The sequence below is a fragment of the Cimex lectularius genome, unplaced genomic scaffold (assembly GCF_000648675.2).
Source record: "Cimex lectularius strain Harlan isolate CLEC.00 unplaced genomic scaffold, Clec_2.1 scaffold91, whole genome shotgun sequence".
Classification (NCBI taxonomy): Eukaryota; Metazoa; Arthropoda; class Insecta; order Hemiptera; family Cimicidae; genus Cimex; species Cimex lectularius.
This window is the reverse complement of record NW_019394227.1, coordinates 531,726-552,598: the sequence shown is the minus strand read 5'-3', so window position 1 is coordinate 552,598 and position 20,873 is coordinate 531,726. Positions and strand designations below refer to the sequence as shown.

The following is a 20,873-nucleotide window of genomic DNA, read 5'->3' as shown; positions in this document are numbered from 1 at the left end:
TAGACTGTTAGCCCTAGAAGAGTTCCTGCTTATTCCTGGGCCTCGATTTCTAATAAAAAATACCACATAGTAAGACAAACGGTTAGGCGTTGACAAGGCACTCATCAAGGTCTTGGGTTCGAATCCAGCGGTCTTGCACTCAAACCTGACATATTTAAAAATAGGATCTTTTTCAAAAACGCTGACAACCCCGCAGTTGGTATGGCCTTTGCTGTTGCGAACCCCTGTAAAATAAGCACAATCGTTGGTAGAGGTAATAATGTTCCTGGCTTCGTGTTTCGAAGTTCACATCCTTCGGTGCTTTCTATCCATCTTGTACTCTCCAGTATGTGAATTTAACGAGATCGAAGCATAACCTTGTTTCATCGACCGGGATGTTCGGTGAACCATCTCGGGTCCGTCGTAAACCTTTTTGTGTCTGCAATTTCCCTCGACAGTTTCGAAAACTTTTGGCGTCTGTCCTTCCTGATCCTGATCGCTCAGTCCCACTTCAATGACTACCCTACAAATTGTGGAACTCCTTCGTCCGTTCTGTCTTTGCGAGGAGCGTGGATTGCGAGAAATTTAGTCTTTATATCCGTCGATCTACTCCTGAACTGTAGGGACATCGTAAAAGAAGTCAGGATGTAAACTGTTATATCTTGAACTTTCTTAGCATATTAACTATTACATAGATAAAACAGAATGCCGCATTCTTCAAGCTTATAACGCACTGTCTAGTGTCTGCTCACTCTAATTCTGGCAATTCTGAAGCACCCTTCCTCGGACAACACAAAGCGTTAAAGTTGTTTGTTGATATACTGAGTTTCTTATTCTATGATTTTATCTTCAGCCGATCAGAAATAGTTGATTGCTCCGTTTTAAAAACAATTCTCTGTATGTATTCGCTCAGTCGTATTTCCATGGGATGCAAATTCAGTCATTTGAATCAAACGTTCCTTCGGGCGAAAAGGCAAAGTTTTTACTCGGAATGACGTTACGTTCCGCCGGGTATATTTTACGCTTCACGACTGGGGAAGTTAGTCGACTGATCCTGTTTGTTCCCTGTGATAGTTAAAACAAACTCGTTTTAATGCCTCTCCCCTTTGTTTAACTACTATCCCGGCTGTGGTTACAAGCTTGTAATTAATACTAGAGTTAACCGGCGAGAGTTTGACAAAAGGATATTAATAATTGTTTTATTAATATTTTACCATTTCATCCTTACTCGGTATTTAACGCAGAATTTCCTCCTTAAAATTGTCGGTTGCCATTAATGATTAGTCGAACTGGGATAAGTATAAATTAAGCTCTGATCGACCAGCGCACAACGTTTTTGGAATTCTATAAATAGAACGATTAACAGTTAGGATAAAACATTTTCGTACGGATTTGTGAAATATACTAAATTTTTAGTATATATTTAAATTGTCTTTTTATTTACTCCAATTACCGATAAACCAAGTCTCTTTGCTTTATTAATTTATTTGTATGTTTTATTCGTTCTCTTTACCTTTTATCTCGTTTGATCTTAACTACTTCCTTTCATTTCCTTTTCCTATAACGTTTTGCGTCCAGCGACCCTGTATTCATCCACGCGGTCTTTATAAACACGTTATTCTTAGTTTGACCTTTTATTATATATCGATTAGTCATGTTTAAAGGACAAAATCGCGTGGATTCAAAATCGAGAGTCTATTTCGATCAAACTGCGGTCAGTAGTTCATCTACCGAACGCAATATACAAATTTCCCACGAGTAAACCTGCTGATAAAAAATTCTTTTGCCACGGAACGCTGTTGATCGTCTGATACAAATCTAGTTAACGTTTGAAATCTCCCACTGTCCAAATATTAAATGGATGCTAATTTTTGATTAATATATTGACTTCATGGCAAGCAAAGCTCACTCCTAAGGAGATGATTACATTATACGTTCTTAAAATAAATAAGTTAGAAGAATACTATTCTACATTAAAGACAAACTTGTCAGAAAGAATAACTTGTTTTAAAATATATTAATGTACTAATTCTTATTTTTTAAATTATCATTTGTATATTATTATTATATACATTAAAATTAAATTCACTAATTTCGGGGACCGCTTGACCAATTAATACATTACTATTAATTAAGGTTTTTAGTTGAGATGAAAAAAGTTAATGGCAAGAGCAGGATTCGAACCCACGATCTTCGGCTAGATACGCCGCTGCTCTACCACTTGAGCTATCGTGACCTCGATCCACTCGGACATCAACTTCCCATCTCAACCGCACCTTTTTGAATTTTCCCTCCTTTTGCCATAAAACTTATAAGGTAGGGTTGAGATAGGAAGTTGATGTCCGAGTGGATCGAGGTCACGATAGCTCAAGTGGTAGAGCAGCGGCGTATCTAGCCGAAGATCGTGGGTTCGAATCCCGCGCTTGCCATTAACTTTTTTTCATCTCAACTAAAAACCTTAATTAATTGTAATTAAAATTAAAATTATACAGGCTTTTCGAAATAAAAATTAGTCACATTCGGGATTGGAACCGACGATCCTCGGTCAGGTGGGATCCGAAGATCTTGGGTTCGAATCCCGTTATACAAATTTTTCATTTCAAAAAACCTTATAATTTACTTGAATATTTAAAAGTTTTGTAATCAGAAAAATGAGATTTAATTTTATTCATTTTTATTTCAATCGAAGTTTTGTTTCATATTCAGAGCAATCGGTAAATCCACACAGGGTTTAATAATTGTTCGGTATTTAGAAACGCCATGAGAAGATTATTTTTCATTTAGCTAATTAGTATACTAATTAATAATTAATCGTAAAAATTATTGGATTAACTGTATTAAATAATTAGAATGAGGTTATGCAAAACTCGAAGCAGCACATTTCGTGTTTTTTTTTGTCACTTGAAATTAAGTCCCAGGTAAAGCCCTCTAGGGAGGTTTTGAAAAAGGTAGGCGCTACGAAAAGATTAGTCAGTAGTCACTAGTCTGTAATTGTGTGGTCAGGATTCAGTTAAAGTTTACAGTCAGTCACTGGCCAGTTTCCGTCGACGAGAGAAGTTGGATTTTGAGCGCGACTTTTGTTGGTTGCAAAAACGAAGACGAGGGTCTAGACCTTTGTTAAATTTTTATGGAGTGAGCGAGCTTTGGAAGGAGGGTGGGCTTAGATACCACCTTTGAGGATTTTAAAGTTTTTAAACGTTGTTTTGAAACGTGAAGCACTCGCATTAATTTTTTGTCGCCCCAATGACGGATTCGCAAAAGAGCCAACTGACGAATGATCTAATTTCCGAGATATCCGTTTCTATCTATCTATCTAAATTTCTATCTATCTGTATATGTATTTATCTATCCATCTCTGTCTATCTCTCTCTCTCACTCTCTCATTCTCTCTCTCTCTCTCTCTCTCTTCTTCCTATCAAATCTGTTGAATATAACTAACAATATATTNCTCTCTCTCTCTCTCTCTCTCTCTCTCTCTCTCTCTCTCTCTCTCTCTCTCTCTCTCTCTCCCCCCCCTTAATCGATGACAAATGTTACGTTGGTTCGCAACTGCAGACGATTTAGCATAGAGGAATTTTACTCATGGAACCCAGTAAACCTGATTTGTTTGACAAGAGATGCTCGCCGCCTGCATATCGATTCAGTTTTATTAGCACTTAATTTCCATTTATTTCCGTTTGATTCCTTTTAGAGCCAAATTCAAATAATTAGCTATAGCGCTTGGCCTGTAGGACGAACGTTAAATTGCGATGTGGTATACATTACAGTACCCATTTACAGTGAATTATTTAGCGAAGAGAGGGCTAAGTATATTAAGAAGGGTGTTGGCCTTAGATCAGACCCCTGAGGTATCCGGCGGCAATTTTAAAGGATGAAGAAGCTTGGTTGAGACACAACTTCATTCACTAATTCATATAGTGGAAATTTGTATTCATTCAACCTGCCATTCACAACTCGTTGTGGCAGACAGTTTCAAAGGACCAAAGGACCTAAAACCAAACCTATATGTTTTGTAATGTTAAATCTTGCCGTAACCTAATCCACTACTTTCGGTTTCTAAGCCTGGTCGAAGGCCGAATCCTACTTCTTTCAGATGTATGATGTGACCTTTCATTCTTTTTAGTGTAGTTTTTTTAAAATATTTTACTTCTTTAGCTGATACAACTGATTGGCTGTTTATGGTTAACCCGGTGAACCTCACTCCTAAGGATATTGCTAGTTTCATAGTCCTGCTGAAGTGGATACTTGTAAATTTTAAAATGGATTAAGGATTAGGAATATAAATGAATAAATATTTTCTTTGTGTTTTAATTAACATTCCAGCTTGTTAGACCCGTTATGAACTTGATCAACTTACGTTGTTAACGTGTTATAAACATTAAAAGTTAATTCAAGGGGTAATACCCGCATGTATGTGGAATATTAAACGGAAAAACGAATGTTTTAAAGCATCTTTTCAGGGTGTTAAAGTTTATTCACTGCGTTTGACCAGTTCTTCACGTGACAAAGTTAGGTGTAAAATAAAAATAAAAACCGGCCAGTCTTTTAAGCAAAGCCCCGCGTGAAGTTTACGGCGTTAAATAGAAGTACTAAATGGGTGTTGAACTGGGGAAGAACGAAGGGCCGGCTATTTAACATGATAACAGGGAACGACCCGTCCGAGTAATCTGTGTAAGCCCTTTTGTACACACGGACTCCAACAAAGAATGCCTCATAATCTCGTCCTGCGGTCGTAATCCTTTGAACTTTATAAACCGTCCGATATGGCATTTAAAGTGTATTAAAAGTAAGTAAATATCGCGTTTATCCCACGGATTATATTTACCGATGTGCAGCGCTGTTTGGATATCGTAGGTTGGGATATTTTAACTCTTCCTGCCTTTTGTGTCCGCTGCTGTGTTTGATATCTAAAAATAAGGCTTTAACCGGTTACCTCAAAGTTGTAAACGATTCTTTTTAGATTTTACAGGCGTTTGGGTTGAGTCTTTTTGAATTCGGGCCGTCGTAAAATATGTATTTGGTGAAATTCATTCAACAGCCTGACAATGATTGGAAGCGATGTACAAGTGACCCTGTGCCCATTCCAGCTTATTTAGTTATTTATTTACAAAACCTAGGCTTATTCAGACTGGCAGAAATAACTATGATAGTGATTGTTTTGGTTTCGCTAAGACCAAGTCAATTATTTAAAAGGCTTTGAATGAAAGTTTTAAAAATATTTTTTATTGTCAAAATGCAACCAGCATAAATTATATTACTTAAAAGGTTAAGTATATACACAATATTATATTCACATCTTTAAGTAAGGTATTGGTTGAGATAAAAAAGTCAGTGTCACGAGCGGGATACGAACCCATGACCTTCGGCAAGTTACGCCGCTGCTCTACCACTTGAGCTATCGTGACTTCGATCCACTGGACACCAACCCATCTCAACCCCACCTTTTGAATTGAATTGAGGTGGGAAGTTGATGTCCGAGTGGATCGAGATCACGATAGCTCAAGTGGTACAGAAGCGGCGTATTTAGCCGAAGGGGGTGGGTTCGAATACTGCTCGTGACACTGACTTTTTTATCTCAACCAATGTCTTACTTAAAGATTAATTAATGGAAAAAAAATTATTTGGTCAATCGGAACACGAAACCTAATCGATTATATACACATTTACCACTCTAGGGCACTTTTCTCGACGGCGTTGTCCGTTTTTATATATAAAAAGTAGGTCGATTTTTTCCAGAGCTCCACATTGCTTATTTCCGGCCACTATATTTTAAGAATTCGCCGGATGCAACAGCACAAAAAAACTTGCAAAGTACTCGTGAGTGAAATGAATTTTGGTGACTCTTCAAGTCTCAGATCCATATAATAAGGGCACTTGACGTTTGTAGTCAAAAGAGAAGTTCCCGTGTATCTAGTTTTGGTTTTCGATATCGGATATAATTGTATAAGTACACAATTGGCTTTCCTAATCCTCTTCACAACGACCTCAGTACCACTAAATTTTGACAACACCCTTCCTATGTAAATAAAGGAATAAACTGCTGCAAGGTCTCTACAAGCGCTAGAGGACACATTTTTTAAGCCTACCGGGGGCCGCGGTAGCCGAGTGGTTAAGGCGTCAGACTCTCGGCTAGTAGATCCCGCGGTCGTGGTTTCGATCCCCACCGTCGCCTCTGGACTTTTTCTGAAGCCTAAGGGGACCGGTGGCGCAATTGAAAGAAATTGACAGGCACCCATCAATGGAAGGGGCGGGATCCCCCTGAATTTGGTCCTAGCCCCTTTCAAAAATGAGTTTCTTCGATGGAAGAACACCGGGAAACAACGGGGGCTCCAGTTCACGAGTTCACATTTGTGTTGTGACCCCCCCCCCCAAAAAAAAAAAAAAAATATATATATATGGAGCCAGGGATAATGGCCCCTTTGGCAGTAATTTCTATGGCCGTTGTTTTGGTTTGCAGGTTATCCTTGGTGCTAAGATTCAGATGTCGTCAAGGTCTTCCACTCTTTACTGGATTTCTCATTGAATCCCTATTTTCCTTGCTTCCAGGATGAAGAGAGTGGGCCACAGGATCATTGCTTAACTCCTGTTTCACGTTGAACTGTTCTTAAAGTTTCTTTTCACGAATCACTTAAGAGTTGTGTAAATTTAATAAGGATAACGATTTTTTTAGAAATGACACACTTTTCTAGAATGAGCTATATTTGTCGAGTCGAGGGCTTTTTCAAATTACAATTAAATTATTATAATGAGTGTTATAATCATTTTACTTACTTCTCCATTATATTTTTCTTTACAGTTATTCGTAACTTTCCCCCCATCGAAAAGTTGTGTGTTTTGTATTCCCTGGTTTTTCGAAGAAAGTTTTGATACAATAGTCGTACGCTCGTATCTTTGGTGACCTCAGATCGGTATTTATACATTTTGTAAAAATCAATCAACCCTACAAAACTTTGGAGAGAAAGGTATTTTTTCATTCAGGTCAACGCGTGGTACCACCAGGGAATCAAACAGCCGTTCCGCTGATAGCAAACAGCGACCGAATTCGATGGCCTGGATCTCATATTTGCTAATTATTTACGTATTTACTGTAATAGCAATAGTTTCTAAAAATGTCGATTTTGTTTCGAGAAATATTTCGTATAGAAGGATTGCACCAAGAAACACTGTCCATTCACAGTTATGAAAGCAACCCCACCAACGGCATTACAAATACTGATAAGCCTACCTTCATTGAAAATATTTGTAAAGAACGAGCTAGGACATTTTGGCTATAACGAAGATAAATTCAGGAGAAGATGAGATATAATGGGTATGGTATAAAGATGGCTTCTAAAAATGAAGGAACCGGATCAAGCATTTTCTGTACAAGTCCAAAATATGAGCAATCTTACTCACTAAAAGAGAACATTTCCGTCAAGCTGAATAGATACTATCAATACCTGTGCTTTCCCGTATACTCGGTCGTCCTAAAAAGGACAATGAGGATCTTTAACGACCGCCTTATAGGACGTTTTGATTCTCAAGGTGAGAGCTGACGCACCTCCACATACGAAAGAATGGTGTTACTGCCGCAGCGTTGGTGTAGAGGCAGCTCAGCCCCGAAGGGCCAATACAACCTCTCTCCCCGCTTGCTCATTACGAGTGGTCGGTCGGGTCAGGATTAAGCATCAGACCGAATGCCGCGCGCAAAGGGCTACCTAAGCCGAAATACATCATTCTGGTCTCCCGCGCACTCACTAGATAGAGAAGATCACTCTTCTCCCAGAGTATTGGGGCTTCTCTAGCGTCGAAACTACCGGATCCGCTCCGTTCGCGGTTTTGTTTAAAGTGGAATTGCTAACCACCTCCTAGAGGAGTACCGCCTACGATAAAAGCCTCCGATCGAGCTCAGCCTATACGTTCGTGCAGAGCATACTCGAGTAGGAGCAACCGATTCACAGCCCGTTCCCATCCGCCACTACTCACGCATTCGAGGGACTTTTCAGCATAATCATAGCGTCCTCAACGCTTATACGCTGCCGTCCGATCCGCCGTGTGTATAACAGTGGTCATACGCAAGATTCGTGCGAAGGTCACAGATGGAAGACAGCCTCCTCTCTAAGTTCCCGCCAGGGGCGTAACCAGGTACCACTACGAACCCATTCCCAGTGTAACAGGAGCTGGATTTTGGAACATTTCTGTTACCCCGTAGTACATTATACACCTTTCCCCGTGTATGCAGACAGATTTGGTACCCTAACCCTCGTGTGCCTCTGAGAAGGCACCCGCCGCCCATGCCGAACCGAGGCCGACACGACTACAGCTTGTGCTTTAGAGAAGTTGTCACGCTCTCAGGGCTGCACCGTTATTTTGTGCACGGAACCCCCCTTGTAACCAATGGTTGGGAGGGGGTCACAAGATAGAACGAAGGAACCTGGCTTGAGAAAGGGACGTGGATGAGGACACAAGGTGCACCTTTTCAGGGCCCCGAACTTTAACCACATTGTACCACCCGTCGTCGCTATGGTACCACATTGACTGGGCCACAACTCCCACAAATTTAATAGGGAAATAAACCTCGGTCTTTCAAGCTGAAATAGCACGAAGTCTTGTGCCATAGAAAATCTTACAAAAAGTATACAAAGTGTAAAACATCGTCATAAGTTCGGATAGGCAAGCATTAGTATGAAAAAATCACATCAAAACTAGTCAGTGAATGGATCCAAAATATCGATCGAAAACGTAGGAAAACACAACGTGATGATATCTTGGGTACCAGGACGCAAAGGAATTTTGGGTAACGAAAAAGCAGACAAAAAACAGCCAGAAGAGATCTGGCCCTGGACCTTTTCTTGGGGTAACAAAACCAAACCAAAAGGAGTAGTGAATAAACTCTAATAGTGCTTCAACAACCTTCACAAAGACTGCAAACTCCACAGCAAAACATTTAGATAGGGCTAAACTCAGAGGATCGATAGTACTATTTACCGGTACTTGACATCTGACATATACCGGTGTCTGAAACATCTGCACAATGGGCCTACTCAATAATGACCCAGTTTGTAGGAAATGCAATGAGGAGGAAAAAAACAGCCAACCATATCATCTTTAAATATGAAGCAACAGCTCATTGGAGACATACCTGACATACAAAGGAAACCGAGGGAAATGAATTATAGGAACGACAGTTAATGTCCTAGTACTTCTTAACTGAAGGATCGAGTCGTTTGATAAAACTAAGGAACAAGGACAACAACAATAACCCAGAAAGCCTATAACTTGGGGAACAAAACCCTTAGTTCCTAGACTCCTTTGATATTTAGCATCATCAACACGTATAACCTTGTTCATTATATTTTTTGATCATTTTTCATTATCGATTGGCATATTGTTTTTATTAATTTCCTTATTAAGATTTACAAACAAGCAACGTCTCCCTCTTGATCTATAAAATTTGTTCTTTCCTTCTATACTGCATCGATAGGGACTTGATTGACAAAGTACAAGTTTCTTCGCGTTTTCTTCGTAAGGACATGTGCTGTTTGTAAGTACCGTTGCTCAGTTTTATTTAGGTCTTTTAATTTCACATCAAAAGTTCGTTAAAAACAGACGAAATTTTCATTTCCCAATTGGTGAATAAATTTATATATCAAATTCCCTCTCGACTCTTTTCTCTTTTTAGTTATTTGTACATGTGTCGTTTTCCACCGCCAATTGCTCTAGCTTAGCAGTTTGTTATTGCGGTTGTACAATGCTCTAAGTAATTAATGGGGTTGGATGTAGGGGATGTTCCAGATGGGGCTAGGAGGCTTTCGTTAATAAATCATGGCCGACACATTTCTTACCTGAAAATATATTCTCGATAAGATGACAGTGAGTTATAAAGCTGGACATTCAAACATAAAAAATATGTTGTTAAGCACCGGGTTATATTCATTTATGGTTGTTTTTCACTATTATTTCAAGTTCAGAATGCATTTGTGTTACATTTACAAAAACAAAATTTATTGTGAATAATTTGATTTGATTTTAAATTTAAATATCTCTAATTATTTTTATTTTAATTTTAAACGCTTGCCCCGTTGTTTTCTGAAGAATTTTATACTTGTCTTTTCGGCATTAATTTATAAAATGAAGCATTGTCCGCCAGGCTGCTCTTTCGGTGCAATGTGAAAGTCGTTAAATTTTGATTCAGAGGCAAATTTATTATTTAAATCCGGTTTAAATTTGGGTGAGCTGAAATTATCCGATGTTTTATTTAAACGATCTGCCTGTAAATAACCGTAGCGTTCTGTGAATTATAAATTTATCGGGCCGAACTTGTGTATCGCTCATACATTTTCCATTTCTACTTTTTTTTTTACAATGAATAATGAACCCGTAAATTTACCGCTGGAACTTCGTTGCGTAAAATTTTTGGAGCTTGTGATATATATTTTCGTTTGTTTCAATTTACAAGATTACGTGGCTATACTTTTACGGATAAAAAAAACCTTTATCGTATATTTATTTATTGCTTTTAGCGGAAATTTATTTTAGCCACGAACGCGCTGGAAAATAAATACAATACACATATATACAAGAAACAACCTTTTTCATGGCCAATTAATTTTTGTTTTCAATGATTTTGAAATGTTTACGAACCATATTTTAATATTTATAAAAATCAATTTGAGCTTTTATTTTACCGAATGAAACCGTTTCCTTTTCATGTTCACTATTTTCAGTTGAAAATGAATAACAATATTTACAGAAAAAAATCCTTTTATATGTATACAAATGTAATGTTTGTAGTTTTAAGATGTATGTGCCTTTTATGTATAGTAGTTAAATTAAATTAAATTAAATTTTTATTTTTTTTCAGGTGAGAAATTCAGTTAACACTGCTGTACGGTATGTAATGACAAAATCGATGATTTGCTGATTCAATGAAGCATGATTTTATATTTGCTTTTCGATATACGAGACGTTCACACTTAGATGAAGTACCTGCTCGCTAGTGTACATATAACAAACAGTAAGGTAATCCTTCAACCAAATCCAGTACCTTGGGTCAACTTGGATAGGATACTTCATGGGACATACAAATAAAACAAAAAGGACAAGAACTGAAACGAAGATGCGCGTAACTCAGACGCATACTTGGACCCAAATCTACAATAAATGGACAATATACAAGACACTAATTAAGTTGAACGGAGCCGAATTTTGCGGTTCAGACAAGCAATCCAACATCCAAAAAATCCAAACCTTTTAATCAAAAACTCTGTTACACCTTCAACACTCCCTTCTATGTCATTAACCCAACCATCTACAAAGCCTTGAACATTTCATTCATGACATGGACAAAACACGATTCCAAAACTTCTACTTCTAGCTTTTCTTTCCAACTGGTTCAAGCTCTTCTTCAATTTCGCCTGAAAAGGCGGTGATCTCGTGACCTAACACAATCCTATACCCCACAACTAATAATCCTTAACATTGAGATTTCTAGCCGACTCCTCTCCCTCATCCTCGCGGTTTGACAGATTCGTGCCAGATCGTTTATTGATTCTTATCAACAAATTGTTAAATATATAAATTGTTGTACAGAAAACAACAGAAAAAGGTTTTCGATAATATAATTCCATTGATTGTTTTCATATATATTTTGTGATATTCACATTTTTCTCTTCTTTGGGAGACATTGGTTGTTCGCCAGCAGCCAAATCAAAATGGCGCCGACGAACACCACCGGGAGAGAGGAATTGAAATTAATAAGAAGATTGTTTCGGCACCTACGGGAATGGAAGATTCCCGATTTTAAGAGGGATGCTAGTTTAGGAATGGTTAAATGAAGGAATAAATAATGAACGAAAGGGTAGTTGAAGACTCACTGTTTAATGAAGTTTCTATGGCTTACAAAGTGGCAGATGATCGTATTGGAGATGTGAAGGCGATGACGGTCTGAAGGCGATGAAGACCGGGTAGCGGTGAATGTCTCCTGAATGCGATATCGTGCGTTGTTCGGCGATGATTAGGCCGGTATACCGACCTGGTTCCTGCAAGGTCGTTGATGATGATGCTGGATGATGCAATCCAGTAGCGGTGAGGATGAGACGATGCAATCCAGGTAGTAGCCAGTGAGATGATGGAGTCTTCGCGGGATAATGAAAGGATGTTTCGTTCGCGGGATTATAATGATGGTAGATGGAAGAAGGAGATGATATATTAAGGGAAAATAGCGATGAGAGGTTTGGGGACCATGCGGTCGTGAAGTGGGACGCACGCGGACGTGAAGATCGTCGGGCGATTTGAAGGGAAATCCGTGGGGATTCGCGTGGCGAGGAAAACTTTAAGAAGCGGCGATCTTACACACGGAGGTGAATTACTATGACGCAACACTTTAGCGGGATAGGGCGATAGGACGTGAGAGCTGGCGGAGAAGAGAGCCCAAGAGGGCTGGAAGGGGTGGGTTTTTGATGAAAAAAAGGAGGGAAGTGTATTACGATTGGTGGATTTCTCTAGAAGATAGGGGTTGTAGATAGGAGGGTACAATCTACGTCGCAAATCGGGCGCTTCGGTGACGTAGAGGCGCCCGAACATTGGTTTCATACTAGCTAGAGCGTGTTTGGTACTCTAGCGATCCTTGGTTCGAATCCCCGGACAGGTCTTGAGTAAAAAGGTTTTTGATCCTACTCACATGACACCCACAGGGCATACTAGATAAGAGTAGTGGTTCTCTACTATCGTTATGAAGATTTGAAGGATTCGACCACATTTTTGTGGATTGTAAATAATAGAAAATATCGATATTACAATATATCATTGATGAAATTGATTATGTTGATCCTGACGAATAGCAAAGATATTTTTCTAGCGGATTTTTGTATTATGCGGAGTTAATTTGGCTTAAATAAATCCCCTTATGATGAAGAATTATCAAGGTTTAAATGAGTTCGCAGTTTTGGGATTTTACGGTTAATAAATCATATTTTAATGGTTGTTGTGTAATGTTTTTTAATATTTGATATAAAATGATGACAAGCTGAGTAAAATATTTAAAATATGGAAATCAGTCTTATTCCCATTGACAGTGTGAATTTTAGCAAAATAACCAATTTATTTCAAAGGAATATTTTGTTACACATTTTAGTTATACAGGATTAATTCTGAAGATAAATTAAATTTATCAACCCAATTTATATAAGCATGTATTACTTGATATAAGGCTTAGTTTATTGATTTAGAGTTACCGAAACGAACATAATATTAAATGGTTGGATAGCATGTGTACCTCTATGCGTTCTATATTTGATTCAAAACATTGTTCCCAAGACATCCCATAAGGTAACAGAAACCAAACCGCAGAGAATGGTTTAGCACCCCCCTCCCATTTAAGATATAAAAAATATTTATTAATTATGTAAAATATCGAGCCAATGCTTTTTAAGTAGTTAGTACAAAACTATTTTTACAACAATAAATGTTATATGTTATTCAGAAATGGTAAGATGCGGTCTGGTTTGATGTAGGTTTCAGAAAAACATTTTCTTTATCGTGCCTACGTTTCGATCTTCATTGAGCCCTGAAGATGATCTCTATAAAGATCGAAACGTTGGCACGATAAAGAAAATGTTTTTCTGAAACCTACATCACACCAGACCGCATCTCACGATTTCTGAATAATTATCGATTAACGGTCACTAAGCACCACACATTTTACAACAAATATTTACATAAAAACAAGTCAAATTTATGAATCCGGCATCGGAAGAAAAATATGTACACTGAAGTAGAGAAAGATGAAAACATACCGGAAATATAACCTAATATGCTTTGATATCAATGCATTGAAAGTATCGATACCCTGAAAACTGGTAAAGATCTAAGAAAAAATGTTTAAAAAATATGCCAATTTATTTATCTATATATAGTTCTGTAAATCCTTCTGTGGCCAGTGTGTTTTTTCGTTCCCGAAATTCCCTTGTGTCCTGGTACCTCATCAGGTTGTGTTTACCCAAGCTGTGGAGATTTGGTTTGCATTCACTAATTTTTAAATTCTTATACTTTATTAGCTGATTGGCTATCCGATCTTACGAACTTTTTTTAAGTGTAACCTCTTTCAGATTTTCTAAGGCACAAGCGTTGATGGCCTGTATTGCAGCTTGATCGACTGAGGAATGCTTCCTCAATGAGTTTGATCGCTCATATTTTGAGCTTGTACGGAAAACCTGATCCGGTTCTTTCGTCTGTTTTGTAGCCATTTGTTTACCATATCGTTGTATGATGTCCTCCTGATTTCTTCTTCTCGAAATTAGGAAGATGTTGTAAAGAGTGTTTCTGGTAACATGTAGTCAGTCTATATTTCTATAAAGGGGTGTCAGATTTTATTAATTGCCCGAAGTGTTTAATTCCCATCCAGTTTGATTGATTGTGGAGCCTAAATGAGCTTTGCCGGGGTTCTTGTGTAAATATTTCCGTTGGAGCAGTGTTTCTAGTGCAATTGACGCGGTTGTTTTCATTGCCTCTACGATAGATATGTTTTCCAATCTCTGTATGCTGCCTAATGTCTGGGTAGCTTGTTTTTGCCGAACTTTGGACCAACAGATTAATGAGCCTTAGGATTATTGGATTTTTTTGAAACAGATAGTTCCTACTTATAGTAAGTTGTTTTCAATATTCCGGATTTCGAGCCTACAGCTCATCATTAGTTTGAAGGAGCTCTACAACCTGGTGATGAGCTGAAGACTCGAAATTTGAATCGTTGAAAACAACTTACTGTGAGTAGGAACTATCTTTTTAAAAATATTGAAGATTACCCCACCTTTCCTATAGGATTATTACTTTTCTATAGGATAATTGGGTTTTATTACTGCCGTATATAGCCAATGGACCATTTTCGGTTTTAATTCCCAATATTTGTTTTGATTTCTTCTTGTGGTCATTAGTGATATTTTACTGTTTTTTATGGTGTGCTGCAAGTGAAGGTTCCAGGTTAATTTCTTCGAAGATCATGCCTAAGTATTTAACCTCGTTTCTCAACTCAGCATGTCATTATAGAAGCACAGGTCTTGTATTTCAGTTTGATTCCTTGTTAAAATGCAATTCGCGTAATTTTGAGGGGTTTGCTCTAAGTAACCTTTGTGAGATTTATTGTTCTGCCTTAGTGTACCAGTTGTCAAAAGGTTCAAACCAGATAAGTGAAATTTCGACAGATTTCGTAACCATGTTTGTCCTCATTTTATCCTGACTGCCAATAAAGTATTAATCAAACTATGGGTGTCAAATCGATTTTTAGCTATTAAATTTCAACCTTCATTCTTACGCAATGTGGTACAATCACCAATCACAACTTTTGATTGATTTTAATTGGCGAACCGTATTGCGATCGAAACTTGCGACCGGATTGTGAAATCGCAGTTGTTATTCTTTCTTCTTTCCTTCAAAGCAATATTTATGGAGGGCGAAGGCTTTCATCACTGAGAGCCCCCTATCTACATATTCCATTGTTAGAAGGTCGGCAAAAGGCTGCCAAGGACCTGTTTTGATAGACAACCTTCGCCTTAGTGTAGAACTTCTCCAGTGAGACTGAAGATAACGGACTGGCACGTCATAAATTCTTGCAGATCTTTTGAGACGCCTCATCCTTGATCTATGGATAACCCAATGTATCTTAAGTATTTTATGCGTGTCATATATTACATCTTTGTCTCTCTGAGTGTTATTTTCCTCCTTTTGTCATCACTTTAATGTCAGCTTTTACAAGTATTTTTTATTTTTTCAAATACGCTAAATATATCAGAAAATGAAAATATTCTAGGAGAATGGTTACACCAGCCAGTGGAATTTTATTGTGTTCCAATCAAATTTTTATTCATATAACGTGTTACTTTTATTCATTTTCTATGTTAAACATAGACGACAGTTGTAATTAGGTCGACATTGCAGGAAATTATGAAAGTTTACATATTGATGCTTAATTTCTGTACTACCCTTGTATGACTTAAGGAGAAAGATTGCTCTTCACATTATCAACCCAAATTTAATAATCTCCAGACCCCTTTGATCTAGTTTTTTTACCAGTTTAAAGCGTGAGAAGAAACCCGACTGACACAGACCAAGGCGAGAGAAGAACGTTGATCGAATTGCTGACACAATGATGAAATCGCTGTGGGCGGTTTGCCAATTGAACAGCTGTCAACCGTTTGATAAATTCCGTCCGCCTAGTAGCCTAAAGTCGAAGAGGACTTAATCTGCGCTGATAATGCCAGCAAAAAATTTTTCAACATTGTTATTAAACAAGAATAATTCAACAAGTTAAAACTCTCAACAGCGTGAGCGGAGGAATGGTCAGTTGATGTCAAAATTTGTGCTACATTGTAGTAGTTGCTGCTAACGCTACCAAAGATGAACGAAATTTCAAATAAGACAAAAAATTTTTTTTAATTTGTAGTACATTACAACTACCTTAAAGTAGGTAATAAGTAACAGTGAGCAATGTAATTAAAACAAAAGAAAGTTAAAACCAAGAGTGGAGAAAACACCCATTGGTATTACTCCAATNACCAAATGGATGAGCTGGGATTATGTTTTGAGAATTTAGAATCGGAAGAATTCTTTTCAGTAGGGGTTTTTCTAAAATTTTACCCAAAGTAGGTAGTAGACTTATTGGCCTGTATGAAGTAGTACAATGTGTTGGCTTTTTTGGCTTAGGGAACATTCGAATATACGAGTGCTTCCAAGCTATAGGGAAGTAGGTTGTACGAAGAACAGAATTAAATAGGTATGTAATGAATATGATGGCCTTTTTGGGAAGGTGTTGGAGAATTTTTGGAGTAATCAGATCAAAACCTGGAGCTTTCTTGGATTTTAGGTGTTGTATGGTAGAATGAACGTCAGAAGGTGAAAAAGCTTTTGGAGGGAGGGATAATGGAATCGGTGAATGTAAATATTCATTGATAAGTTGTGTATGAGTATGGTCTATTATGTTGACATGTGGGGTGAACACATTCGCTTTTTCCTCATCTGACTTGGCCCAACTGCCGTCGACTTGGCGAAGCGGGGTAGATATTTTGTGGTAAGATAGAAGATTTTTAGCTGCCGCCCAGAGAGATTTGTTTTCTGTTGTTAGTGATTCTGTAAAAAAATTATTTAAAAAAAATTTATTTTTTAAAATTATACAATATTAAAAAGAAAATACATGTGCTAACTAAACGTTGGTGTAACGAAAGTAATTATATAAATTGACATATATTTTTTTATATGTGGCTGAGATGGAAAAAAAACGTCGAGGGACGACAGGACTCGAACCCACGACTTTCGGTTCAATACCCCTCTCTAACTACTTGAGCTATCATGACTTCGTTCTTCCGGAACATTAACTCGTCATTTCAAATTTTTCTATTTTTCCATATATTCAAATATCGTGTAATCGAGCTGGGTGTGAGTTCGAGTACCGCTCGTGAAACTAATTTCCATATAAACAACACGACATAAAAATTATAAATCAGTTTAAATTTAAATGGATGTACTATTGATAGTAATAATTGAACGCTGTTGAATAGCATAAATAGCAAAACTGTGGATTTTTTCTGGGTACCCAGACACATAGGACTGGTGTGTAACGAAGGCGGCGAGGTGGCTTAAGCCGTGACGTCCAAACTTCCGGACTTAAACGCGTTTTGGCCCTCTGATCCTAAAAATGCCTTAAAAACAGATCGGCAGAGATGCTCTCACATAACGATCTGACTCGTAGAAGAAAGGTCAACCTAACCAGATTGGCATTGGCCATGCCGTAAAGACTCTTACTTTTGGGTCAAAGCGTATGTGTCCGGTATGTAGAGAGAGGTTGCTCCATGAGTCCCGTTAATTGAGGGGTCCCGTTCCTTGGCACCGTTTTATTATATACTTATAGATATCGCGTTTTGTTTCCACTAGTGTGCTGAGGTGAATGTATTTATTGGCGTGACTGTCTAGTTGAGAGAGCCGATGGCAGAATATTACTAGTACTCACCGACCCTCAACTAGTTTAGTTATATGATAATTATTCCTGTTCCGCTAGTGATGTATTACGTGTGGAGGGCGATGGAAGTGTATCAAGTACTACCACCCTAACTGAGTGAAAGGTAGGTAAAATGGTTGATGACCTAGTTGTTACTTGATAGATAGCCATTGGAATTCGACCTCGGTGCCTAGACGGATAACATCGAAGTCTAACCTTGGTCTGTCAACATCCGTGGTAATTTATTGTAAACTAATTGCCTGCGAGGTTCGAGAAGTGGATAGGCTAAACTCTTACACTTGTGTATGTATACATTTTTTGTTTTTCAATGGATACCAGGGACTGGAGGAGTTCCGTCGTGAGCACTGCAGCTGAGCTGTACCTCTTATTGTACTTTATCCCTGGCTACATATTTTTTTTTGGGGGGGGGGTCGCAACACATGTGAACTTCCGTTGAACCGGTGTTCTTCCATCGAAGAAACTCATTATTGAAGGGGGTTGGGACCAAATTCAGGGTCGCTGAGATCCGATCCCGCCCCCACATGAGTGCCAATTTCTTTCAATTGCGGCCACCGGTCCCCTTAGGCGTGAAAAAAAGTCCAGAGGCGACGGTGGGGATCGAACCCACGACCGCGGGATCTACTAGCCGAGAGTCTGACGCCTTAACCACTCGCCTACCGCGGCTCCCGTGTATATACGTACATGTGCAGATTTGATCTTATATAAACCAGTAATCAGTAAAACCTTTTATCAAATAACAATGACAATGTGTAATGACCTAATAACGAACCTGATTTTAAAGAATTGTTAGAATTTAAATAGATTTTATGAACATAATCTAACGAAAATTGGTACATTTTGGACAGAAATATGTTTCAATTGATTAATTACGCGCTTGCTTACTCCTTGAAGGACAAGAACCCCAATTAGGGAAATCTCGTATTTCTCTAATAAATACAGTACAATAAAAGACAGTGAAATACTGTTTCTACTTGTTTTGTCATTATATTTTTTTACTATTCTCGTCCAGGTCAAATTCTGGAGCTCTCCTAGTATTTAGAGATTTTTTTTATTACTAAGGTTATTTTCTTTCGGTGTAAAATATTTAAAATTTTCTGTTCTGTGGTGGGAATTTTCTTCTAATCGTGATGATTCGGCCAGTGAAAGTCAAAGTAATAAGTGTAATAAGATTCTTTGCGAGTATCAGCAAGCAGATGTGACCGGGGGTTCATTACTCATACTGATCTATGTGAACGATCTCCCCAAAACTTAGCCACTTACGCAGATGATGAGGACATCTTGTAAAGGAAAGTGGATTAACTGTTTCTCACAACCTGCAATGACACCAGAATTAAATTTATCATGGAACGACCGATGGCGAATTCATACGAACCCCCCAAAATTCGTTCACTGTAACTTCTATTTTGAAAAGAAAATATCAACTCAATAGCATAATCTGAAATCATAGGCTGATTCTGCGCGTTATGTTGGAATAAACATTTAGAGCAACGGCTAACAACAAACAAACAGCGGATCGAGTGAAAAGAACTCGTATGCCCATTCATCTATTAAAAACTTTACTCTCTAATGTTTCTTCTTTAAATCTAGAAAGGTAAAACCGATTTATCTTTCACTTGTGCCCCTTATCTGGCAGTACGGATCTCAATCTGGGACTTTGCTAGTACTAGTACCTCTAGGGTAGGCATATACAGGGGTTTTTAGTTGGCCTGGCTGAATTTCTCTTGAACCACTGATGCTATAAAAAAAAGTGTTTAATAGTTTTTTTGTCTGGTTTCAAATATTTACCTTTTTTGGAGAAAAATTATACAGGGTACCTCAGGTCCAGTTCAACTTCAAAATTTCAAATACGATACGCTGAAAACAATGGTGCGATTTTAAATTGGACAAAAATGTAAGTAGTTTTGGCACAAAGTTAAAAAAAAAAACAGTCATTGGTTTGCTATTTAAATCACATTTCAAGTTCGAACTGCCTGCCTGCCGACAAGATGCAAAGATGTTTTTTAAACCACTCTTCACCTGTGCTCAAACCGAGTCAGGTGAGATGGACTGACAAGCATTTTTTACCCTTTGCCGCAAACTGAGGTTGCTGGGTTATGGCGTAGACTCTGTTTTTTAAATAGCCTCACAGAAAATAGTCACGTGGAGTTAAATCAGGTGACCGAGGAAGCCAACAGATCGGGCCATGAGGTCTTATTCACCTATCCTGGAAGTGCCGGTTCAACTATCGTCTCACCTGCTACGATGCGGGGCCTTCGTCAAGCAGGAGAATCATTCTTTGTCGTTGTTGCTGAGGAACATGAGCTAATAGTTTTGGTAAAACCTCCCTCAAAAAATGGAGAAAACTGAGCACTATTTAAATTATTTTCGTAGAATAAGGCCCAATTAATTTATTTGCGTGAAGTCCAAAATAAATGTTGATACTGTGAACCATCTGATGATGACAAGAGTACGAAATTCTCATATTTTCCTCTGCCCACGTTCGCAAATTGCAACGGTATGAATCCATCAGTTCATAGGATATAAAGAAGAACGTTTCCTTCAGCCTCTCAAATTGACGTTTGTGCAAGGACGTCATAGAGTTCCGAACTCCCTAGTCAGGATGAGAGCGATATGGTTTAAAGTTATAAGTCCGGAGCACATCTCTAATTTCATTTTTTGAAAAACTAAAACCCTTCCAACATTTCGGAAAGAGGAATTCGGATTTTTGCGAACATACAATAAAATATTCAGCTCCTTGTCGAAATTAAGCAGCCGGTTTCTTTTTGCCATAACTTTGTCATTTTTTGGCCAATTTAAAATCCGATTGCACCATTGTTTTCAGTGTAAATCATCTTTTAAAATGATCTGTCAGAATATATAGTCGTATTTGAAATTTTGAAGCTAAACTGGGCCTAAGGTACCCTGGACATTT

General features: G+C 38.1%; 1 protein-coding gene across 1 annotated transcript in view; it reads left to right on the top strand.

Annotated features, from left to right (window-relative positions):
• Nucleotides 1-20,873, top strand: part of LOC106674189 (exostosin-1) — a 300,933-nt gene that overhangs the window by 49,657 nt on the left and 230,403 nt on the right. The window lies entirely within an intron of this gene.